Source organism: Filicampus tigris, chromosome 8 (genome assembly GCF_054856515.1).
Source record: "Filicampus tigris isolate MCC_2025a chromosome 8, RoL_Ftig_1.0, whole genome shotgun sequence".
Lineage (NCBI taxonomy): Eukaryota > Metazoa > Chordata > Actinopteri > Syngnathiformes > Syngnathidae > Filicampus > Filicampus tigris.
Window position 1 is genome coordinate 15,070,057 of NC_141224.1, and position 11,672 is coordinate 15,081,728.

The window sequence follows — 11,672 nt, forward strand, 5'->3', positions numbered from 1 at the left end:
CATGATGCATCTGATGATATTGAGCGTAAAACAGCAATTGATGTATTTATTTATTGCTTTATTGATCATATAGCCACATAAAACACATAACAGAAAAATAAAATACAAATGTTATTTTTTTTTAAAGGAAAGAAAGCACATCAATAGCATTATCAATAAGCACAGTTTACATGTTCAATAGGGAGTAGGAATATGTTAAAAAATATATATGTATATATAATATATATATATATATATATATATATATATATATATATATATATATATATATATATATTAGTGCTGTCAAGTGATTACAATTCTTTAACTAATTAATCGCAAAATCTTCCATAATTGATCACGATAAATCATATTTTTCAACTACATTTTTTTACGAAGCTTGGAACTGATATTCACTTGAGTAAAATCTTGGAATTAATGTGGGAAAAAAATAAAAGTATAGTTAGATTAATAACTACTAACTAATAGCTTTCTTTGATCCTTGAATATGATTCTTTTCCTGTAAAATACAACAGTTGAACTATACACTGAAGACGTACAACTAACACAGTATTTGAATTTAGCTTTGCAAAGTGTGACATTTTTGGGGGATTTCTCCAATGAGCCGTCGAGCAACTTTTTAAAGTAAAACTACGTAAAAGTCAGTCTTTGAGACAGTGACTCTTCTCTAAGTTTGGCTGCACAGTGAGCAGAGGTCAGCAGCTACAGGAAGTAAATAAAACCGTTTAACTGAGTTACATTTTTTTAGTGCATTATAAAATTTTAATTAATCTCCATAGTTAATGCTTTAACGTTGACAGCCCTAATATATGATGCCTAATATAATATATATATTCCTACCCTTTATTCTCTATATATTTTGACTTATGTCATTTTAATACAATAATACGTTATATAGTCCATCTCAAAAGAAAGGAAAACAATCAAGCATGACAGCAGCATTTTCCAACAGATTTTGTCTGAATTATGATCATGACATTTACGTCACTGATTATATACTTTTTCAAACGATCAAAACTATACTTAGTAACAAAAAAATAAAAACTAAGAAACAGGGTGTGAATTTGAATATTTGTTTACATGAGTGTATGCATGTATTCTGTAAATAGCTACAGTAGCACAATAAACAAGATGCATGCGTCAGCTCCAACAACTTCAACCAAGCCATGAGCTAGCAGGTCAGTTTCCTAATCTCAGTGTGCCATCTGTTCACAGATTTCTGCTTACTTGCCCTTGACACTAGACTGCAATTTACTAATGCACTGTACTGTACATTACTTTGAAAGATCCTCATGGTTTTACATACTTCTGATGCCCGGAGGTGTATGTACACACAAATTTAATGACAAAAATATGCAATGTACCAAGTCAAATATATATATTATTGAAAAGTATTTACACACCTGTCCACTGGACCTATTAAAGAAAACATGGATCTGGTCTTTCCAAGCTTCTTTTAGATTTTCTACAAAATGTTGGGAGTAGGTCCATTCATCCAGATAATGTTGGATAAAAGGACCTGGCACACAACCTCTTTTTTCCCCTATGAAATGTCCAATCAGGGCCAATTGAATTTCGGGTTGCATTTCTTTGCACAGGTACAGTCACACTGGAGCAAAACAAATACCTTCTGCAGAAATATACCCACGGTGTAAGAAACATTAGCATTTTCCCAAATGTGTAACATTGTGGACACAAAAACATTACCATTTGTAAAGATTCAAGTTTGATAAACAGCACAGCAAAACAGGTATATCCTTTTTGGGCTGCACTTTGGGTTTAATTGTGGAGATTTTGGTGTTGTGCTTTGCTTAGGTGAACAAAACTGAACAAATGGGTGACCCTTAACGATAAACTGGACATGTTTGAACTATATCTTCGTGTCATATGAATGAAGTGCTTATACTAGAGGGAAATTTAGTATAAGGTTTCTTTCACGTTGACAGATTAATTATAGATGCAGAACTGCGGGTGTGAATATGCAAAAATGTCACACGGTCAAATATCATAGTTCTGTACCACTCCAGACCTTTGTTTTTTGGAGGATGAATTCAAATGCATACAGTACAGACAGTAACAGCTGGTTGAATGGAAACAAAGCAGACTGGTTCCGTCTTTGAGATTTTACAATTGCGAGAACTGTGCAGCTAGAGCAGGTAATCCCTTTAGTCGTGGCTGAAAGTAGAGGGCAGCAGATGGGTTGCATTCAGCTTCACGTCAGTGTGAAGCCTGTTGATCATCTTTGCAACCCTAATGAAACACTGACCTCCTGGCCTAATTCATCAGCGACCGCTGTCCCACATTTTTTGTAATAAATTCACAACAGTGTCAGTGGGTCTTTTACACAGATTTACAGGTGACGTCTTGACTAAACTTACTTTACCTGTTCTACTGAGATCTGCCTGTGTTTTGGCAGTGTACATATACGACTTACTGAAAATTATTTAACTTGATTAAAGTCCAACCACAAGAATAATAACTAATAACCTACTGTGCAGGAACGTTGTGTACATATCTGTTGTTTATGTGTGGTGAGAGGTGGGGCACTCCCTGAATTGGTTTCCAGTCAATTGCAATGCAACCATTCCATTCACATTTAATTGAGGGCTAATTGGCGTTACCATCTTATGAAAATCCACGCAAGCACAGGAAGAACATGCAAATTCCACATGGGACACGCATAACCAAGATTCGAACCCAGGACCTATCAGGACCTAGGTGAGGTTATGCTAATACCTCTAGGTTGGACTGTTGGCTAAAATGACCATGTTTAATATATTCTTAAAAAATATATTCTGACATAAATAAAATGTAATAAAAGCACAGGCGTCACACTGGATTTACATTGTTGCTCTGTCATTTACCAGTAGAATCCACTAGATGGCGATGAGCTGCAGTTCTTCTGTTTCGGAGCAAACTGGTCTTGATTCTGCAACATTTATCCATCCATCCATCCATTATCTACACCGCTTGCCCTCACAAGGGTCGCGGGCGTGCTGGAGCCTATCCCAGCTGTCTTCGGGCAGTAGGCGGGGGACACCCTGAATTGGTTGCCAGCCAATCGCAGGGCACACAGAGACAAACATCCGCACTCACAATCACACTTAGGGGCAATTTAGAGTATCCAATCAACTTACCATGCATGTTTTTGGAATGTGGGAGGAAACCGGAGTATCCGGAGAAAACCCACGCAGGCGCGGGGAGAACATGAAAACTCCACACAGGAAGGCCGGAGCCGGGATCGAATCCCCTGAACTGTGAGGCGGACGTGCTAACCAGTCGACCACCGTGCCGCCCTCTTCAACATTTAATATAATCGAATAATTCATGAAGGTTTTTTTTCTCATGTTCTATAAAGCGAGTATATTCTGACAAAAGTATTTGGCCACATAATCACAACATCTATGGTTATTGAAGATATCGAAAATGTTGAGACTGCACTTTCATAATTACTAGTATATGGAGGAGGGCGGCACAAGTACCAACTCGGACTTTAGATGGCGGTTTCAATCAAGCAAATTCCTTTATTTCTGATGTAGACTGAAAACATTTCATCAAAAGAGACAAGAAATCAACATTTCATCTATTATTTCCAGGTATTTACATTGTTTTGGACAGAAGGTGGAAGATAACATCTCTTTGTTTGAATCAACCAATTTTGTCCATTCACCCAAAAAGGACAGGACAAAGGACACTGCTTTTAGAGAGGAGAGCAAGCCTGATGTGCCACAATCTCTGTTCTAGTTTGTTTTATTTTGTTCTCCCACAACAAACTCATCCAAGCATGTCTTTGTGGTCCATGGGGAACAGTGGCACTTGAACAAAAAAAAACCTTAACTGTCCCCACAAAGTAGCGAGCATCCTCCCAAAAGACTTGGTAAAATAACGAATTCGGAGGAATTAAGGCTACTGCTGACTGATTTATCGATTAATCAAGGACTGCGTCTGATTTTGATACTTTTGTCTATCTGTTCCAAGGGGATGAATTTTTGGTCAGTGAGATAGAAACTTTTGTCAGCTGTATTACAAAATGTTTCATGGTAAACATTGTCCACAGATCAGATAAAACTTTTCTTTCTTTCTGTTTTTCTCAACATGTACTTTCTTTGTCATGCTGACAATAGGCTGTCATGGTAAGTACTTAGCGTGCAGGTGAAGTCCCAATCTCTGACTCTCAGCTTTCAAAACATTCTAAATATAACACAGCAGCTGCTGCTTCTTGCTACATGCTTGACTGTGTGTATGTTTTTTGTATAACCGTGTGTGTATTGTGTCATTCTATTCATGTAAATGGGTCTACATGTGTTCAAGTTTTATGAGTATTACACAACACTATGTGAGTGTATGTGTGTGCGCGCATGTCTAAATCCAAAAGCCCACCAGAGTTTCCATGATTCCTTTTATAGTATGAGTGCCAGTTAGGAAGTGTGGCGGTATTGTCAGGTCAAGGAAAGAACTAATTTGATTCACTTTACAGTACTTTGCTGCAAAGGTCAGTCCAAAGCTTCTGAAACCTTTGTTTTAACAGTATAGTCTCAAGCACAAATTTCATCTCGATATCCACATCAAATAAAACAGAACATACGCAAGAAGACTTATGTAAAACCTTTTGTATGATGTGGATTTCTGCATGAATTGACATGACATGTACACCTAAATCGCACCCTGAACAGACAAATTTCAAATTTGAGCCCAGTTAGCTATTTTCCCTCCCTGGTGTATTTTGACTCATCAGTGTTCTAAGATCTCAGGTGTGAAAGGGGAATGTGTGTTAATTTAGGTCTTATCACACTTCTCTAATACATGTCACGGGAAGTTCAATATGGCACATCATGGCAAAAAACTCTCTGAAGATATGAAAGTGTTCTTATGAATTGTTGCGGTACATAAAGATGACTCAAAATTTTCCTTAGGCGTGAATGTGAGTATGAATCCTTGTTTGTCCTGTGTGTCCTCCATTGATTTGTTTTTCAATCCAGGGTGCACCCTGGCTCTTGCCCGATGTCAGCTGGGATTGGCTTGAGCACACCCGTGACCCTAATAAGGATAAACTGTATAGAAAATGAATGGATATCTTGTACTTGAAAGTTAAATACAACTGAACTGATTGAGAGGCTAACTCATAATTATATTATAACTGTACGAACAGTAATGTTTTGCTTCATAGGCCATCCTCATTGGACCCTTCAGGTTTATTTTTTGTCTCCTGGAAAGGCCTCATCACCAGGCTGGGGAAACCCTGCAATAAATAATACTTACCGGTCGTACTCATGTTACAATTTGATGGATGCAAAGAGTTACATGAGCCATGTAACTCTTTGCATCTATCAAATTACATGGTCTCGTAAAACTACCTTGCACCTTTGTGACTCCTCTGCTTAAACACCACTATGCATCACAGCCAATCAAAAGTGGAAAAAAAGATAAAAAATACCTTGTACATACAGAGTCAGCCAAAATTAGGTATACACACATCAGTAAAAGAAAAAACATTTTAATACAAAATTAATTAAATTAATACAAGTTAGTTAATAGAAGTTTCAGCCTCTACAAGAGGTGCTTATAATACAGTATATATAATATATATATACACTACTACTATATATATTTGAGATATTTGTGTTATTTTGTTTTTATTGCTTTCACTTGTTGTATTATTGCTATTTTGTTGTTGTAATGTAAAGTTCTTTGTTACAGCTGTAGCTGTTGTGAAATGCACTAGATAAAGTTGTAGTGTATTGTATTGTACTTGTACATGATATATAAAATAAAATGTAATTTTTCATATTTAGGCTTATGAATGTCATGTTTGTGTTGCATATTTAGTTTTGCTGAATGCCACAAGTGGCAGAAAAAAGGTTTGAGGTAAAACTGCAAACACTGCCTTAGTGAAGGGAATGTACAATACATTCGCAACATTGGTGTGATTCTTCTCCGCAGATGTAACAAACAGTATACTGTACAGCACTGTACAGATACAGTATATTGTACATACAAACTATGGCAGAAGTGGCGCAACTTCTCTTTCGTTAGCCTAGAGTGGCATGTGCAGGCTATGGAAGAAAACACACCTGTAAGAGGAATGCACTGTGGGTGAGTCACATTTCTTAAATGGTAATTAGTTAAGTGTTCATATTCTGTTCATGTGCTTTGAATTTTATTATTCACACATTACAACTTCCGCTAATTTGTTAAAAGCCTGTGATTTATGTCATTTTTAAAGTGACATTTCACAGACAAAAAATGCATTCTTGACGTATTAAACTGTGTAGCATGTGTTCACGTGTTATGCATATGATAAATATCCCCAGAGTTAAGCTCACTTAAGTATGTTGTATGTTGTGTATGTGTTGCAGATTACATTTATGACACATTGTGATACTTGGAGGTTAAATGTGGGTGATGTTGAGGCTGCAAGAAATATTATATTAACTAATTATACCATATTAAACCAGCTGGTGTTGTGAGCAAACCAGGCAATAGCACTCCACGCCGCAAGCCAGCTGGAGGGCCATGGCAGGAGGCCGCGTGACAACGAGCTAGCTGCTAAAGCTGGTGGGCTGGCGTTCGTATTATATAAATGACAGCATCATTAATAAACATTTTTTTAGCGTGTTAGCTTAGCAATTTAACATGACGGGATAGAGTTGTGTTGATGTAGGATACCAACTCAAAGGGTAAAAACAGCCGTAGCGATTCCACCACACAGCGTGTGTAGCTTGTAGTTGTTGAGTATTTACTAACTATATATTTTTTCATAAATAAAGCTGAATAGTACGACAGAACTAGTAAATATACATCAAATTCAAGACAGAGTGAAATGACTTGAATGATGAGATGTTTTAAAGCTATTTTTTAGAATAAATAATTTGTAGACTTAAGCAAACAGCAGCAAGATAAAGATGGTGTGCACACTCAAAATACAACAGAAAGTTTCGACATCTTGCGTTTAGTACCCCTTGAATGTCAGGCTGCTAATTCAATGGCAAATATGACAGTCTGTCTTATACATTTTTAAATGCGACTCCGATGTCAATGCCATTAAGCTCACTGCACGTGACTGTTCAAACTTTAAAAACATGTTTTGTGACATTCACCAGGTGAATAAAGGAACAGCCAAAAGAAGAAAAGAACAAGCAACCCATCTTGGAAGAGGTAATAAACCATTCCACACAAACAAAACCTTGGCAGAGGTGGCAGACCAACAGGCTTGAGCGGTTTATGTGTGAAATGAAGCTATTGGCCTTCATACATCGGTGTGAGAGAGACCGCACCCTGCACCCAAGTGTCATTTGGGCTATTCAAAAATCACAAGACTGCCAGCTGAGATTTGACCTACAGGATCTCAGCTCATATTTCCTGAGAACATTGCGACAACCATGTTTAAGCCAAGTGCGCTGCGCTGTTTGCAGCATCAACACAGATGGCACCCTCACAGAGGATCAACTTGACAAAAGTGGCATAGTCTCTTATGACTTGTTTGTGGTAAATCACTCATCTCAATATTGATCACAGATTATTGCACATCACACTCCAGTAAGAGGCATATGATTGGTTGTGTTGGTTGCAGTGTCCGGGGAGTTCTGACTTGTTTATTGGGTGGTTGAGCTGAAGGTTATGAAGTTGTGTTTGTGATCTTAAAAATACCATTGCTGCTGCAGTCAAGACTGATTGACAGAGCTGGGCATTCCATTTATGTGAGGGACCGGTCCGTCGATCCGTCACTGACGGACGCCCATTTTGCTGACGGTCAACGAATGACGGAACAATTGTTAAAATAGACGGATTATGCAACGATGGAAACCCCCTTATTTATCCGTCATCAATATGTCATTAGTCTATTTTTTTCGCGGCGAGGCTTTGATGGCCGCGGCAAGCACAAGGAGGAAAATAGTGAGTTGTTGTTGCTTGGGCGACAGATTTAAGTGAGGGACCAGGCTAGGAAGAGGCTTCCAAAACGCAATAGGCGGACTGGCCTATTGGTGGGTACTATTTTTTTCCGCCCCAGGAAAAATGACGGATGACGGAAGGGTATCCTCGCTGCTGACGGATGACGGACGCTCAATTTTTAGTAAAATGCCCAGCTCTGCTGATTGATTGGATTGATTATAATTCAATGTGATCTTAAAATATGTCAACCTTTGAATATGTCTTTGTGTTACATTTTCTTTGTGTAAAGACATCCACCCATTTTCTCCTGCTTATCTTTTTCACAGTCGTGAGTAAGCTGGAGCCAATCCCTTTTGACTTTGATCCGGGGTAAAGCCTGGACTAGTCACCGGTTAAGTGCAGGGCACATACAGATAAACAATCATTCACACGAACATTCACACCTATGGAACATTTTCGATTCCATGAACCTCATATTAGATAATGGATTTTTTGGGGTGGAATCTGATACTAATATTGGAGGCTTAAAATAAGCCCATGTCCGATTTATTGGCCGATAAAAAATAATTTTAAAATATTAAAGACAAAGAAGTAGAACATGACTGAATTAAAATGTAAACGTTTGATTAGTAACAACATAACAACTGTAAACCGTGTGATAGTTTTGTATTGTGAGTGTTTTGTAATTGTGGGCACGGGAATTAACAGTTGCATAAATATTACTTATCTCATATGATCTTATCTTATATTAGATAAAGGTGGACATGGGAACTAACAGTTGCATATATCTTTAGCTCACCACCAAAAATACCAATTTTAAAACATTGTTTAATAGTATTACATCACGTAATGGTGGCTATGGGAATCAACAGTTACATATAGCTTTGTTGATTTCAGAAAGATGCAACTACCACGATGTTAAAACGATTTGATACACCCTCTCCTTGTAAAACTAACATGGAAAAAACTGGAATGCTCCCCTCGATGTGCCCCATCAGTTATTCGGGCTCTATCTCACATTCGAATGGAGAAGAAAACCTGAGAAAACCCCACACAAGCGCTACGATTGTATACCACCTCCACACAGGGAGGCTTGAGCTCAAATTTGAACCCAAACCCTCAGATGATCCACCTGGCCTCGCTCTTCAGAGATTCATTGGTAGGAAATATTTGATATATACTGTAATCCCTCGCTACTTCGCGGTTCGAGTTTCGCGTCCTCAGTGCATCGCGGATTTTCAAAAAGTACTCATCAAAACATAGAAATGGAAAAAAATAGCAGCCTCACCCGGGATTTCCCTTGTCTTGTGCACGTTAATAAGCGAACGGCATTTTTGAACAATGTTCTCTTTGAAAACTCTTAACGTTATTCAAATGTGCCGTTTAGTTAGTAAAGCCGGATAAGCGTATAGTAAAACATTTGTGTTCAGCATTTGCTATTCATTTTGCATTTTAAAGTTAAATTTGTCGTGTAACAAGTATTTAGAAGGGTGGAAACTATGTCGGGGGTTCGCAACGGCGTAATAGAGGCTTAAATCCCTCCGACATAAAAAATAAAAATACATATTTTTTTATATTAAAAATAATGAAAAATAGAATAATAAAGTCACCCTCTACTTTGCGTTTTTCACCTTTCACGGGGGTAGGGGGTTCTTTTCCCAATTAACCGCAATAAACGAGGGATCACTGTAGTTCAAAAGTCTCAAAAGTCAACACGCCACAATTCAAATGTCAGGCTTTTGTAAAAGAAATGAGATGAAGATAAATACTTTAAAAACTTTTACTATCATTAATATGCTCTATAAGTTATAACCTACAACTCAATTTTTAAAAATCTTTTAGAGAGACGTTAAAAAAAAAAAAAATCAAGATAATATGGTTGCATGTGCCCACCGACTTGAAGCAGGAGATGTAACTGCTGGAGGGACATCTAGTTCTTGGTAATGTCATTGTTGTGCATATTTTCTCCAGCTGATGATGCTTGCTTTCACTGTGTTCCATAATATACAGTATTTAATGCCCTGGGAAATATTTTGTACCCTCCCACTGACTGATACCTTTGAACAATGAGATGTTGTGTAAGTTCTCTGTAGCCCATAGCCTGAGCTGGAAGATGTGACATAAAAATGTCAGGAAAAGCTTACTAGAACATTTGAACTTTTAGGTTTTATCACTTTAAATGGTGCCCTACGGTTTACTTACAACCAGTCCAGATTGTACCCCACCTTTGACTCAAAATCAGCTGGGATAGGCTCCAACTCACCCACGATCCTTGTGAGAATAAGTGGTATAGAAAATCGATGGATGAATGGATGGATGGGCTTACTTTAAATTGTGGCAGGTGTGTGTTGACTTCATTTGTCGTGACTTTGAATATACAAGTTCAATTCTGAACACAGACACATGCCTAATTATGAGACGTGCATACTTCTCGACTGTTAATTTTTACCTCCCCTCTCAAAAATATATTTTCAACTGCGTTGTACAGATTACATTGTAGGTCACATAAAAGGAGAAACGAGTTTTTAAATAATTTACTTTCAGTTTTTGATATCACAAAACATTGCATTTGAACGGGGGTGTGTAGACTTTTTATATCCACTGTATCTGATCTTCGATCCACATTAAGGTTGTAGGTGAGTTGGAACCTATCCGGCCGACTTTACAGTACGAGAGAAAGCACTGTGCACCATGGAATGGCTGCCAGCCAAACACAAGGTACATGTAAACAGCCAACCATTCACACACGCAGTGAATTTTAATTTCAAATGTAGTGACTGGAATTCACCTACAGTTCATGTTGAAGACAAGCATTGGCCAATGAGACGATGGAGGACAAAAGATGTCCTGCTACATGCTACCGCCTTTATCCATTCTTTATTTTGAGCTGTAGGATTCCGCGTTTAAAATGCATGAAATTGCCACCCATCTAAACAACAGTGTTCTTTTCATCTGGAGGAGGAAAATTATTTATTTAAAATAAATATTTATTTATTAAAAGCTGTTCATGTGCTAGATCAGTCACTGATAGTAAAGAGAGGCCCCCAGCCTGGACTGCTTTAACACTGTGACAGTCTTGTGACTCTCTGGCTTGACATTCTGTACATACTCTACTCAAGTTAAAGAGAGAAAGAAAAAAAAAAAGACCAAGCACATATGTAAGGTTACAAGTACTGAATCTTGCTTCCATCAATGACTGTTAGTATACAAAATGTTCAACATCTATTTAACTTTTAACTTATAACATATAGTAAAATCTAAAGGCAACACTTTTGTTTTGTTCTCATTTTTTACAAGCTGAACTAAAAGATCTACCATGAGACTTTTTGTACACAGAAAGCCATGTTCTGCTCACATATTGTTCACTAATGGTGAAATCTTTTTTGAGGCGCACTTCTCCTGTGCCGAGATATTACATCGCTCACACTGGTGTGGCATATCAAGATGAAGACCGCGTGATTATTGTACAGGGGTGCATTAGGCTGACCACAATTAAAATGTGTAGGTTAACTCAATCCTGTTCCTCGAGGGCGCTGTCCTGTCTGTTTTCCTTCTCTCCCTGCTGCAACACACTTGATTGAAATGATCAGATAATTAGCAAAGTCTACAGAAGCAGGATAATGATCCTGATCATTTGAATCAGGTGTGTTGCAGCACTGAGAAATGGAAAACAGGCAGGACAGCAGCCCTTGAGGAACAGGATTAAAGACCCCTTGGTTCATGGTTAGTAGATATTCGCAGGGACTGGAAAATGTTGTTGAGCAGTGTTTTTCAAACTCTTT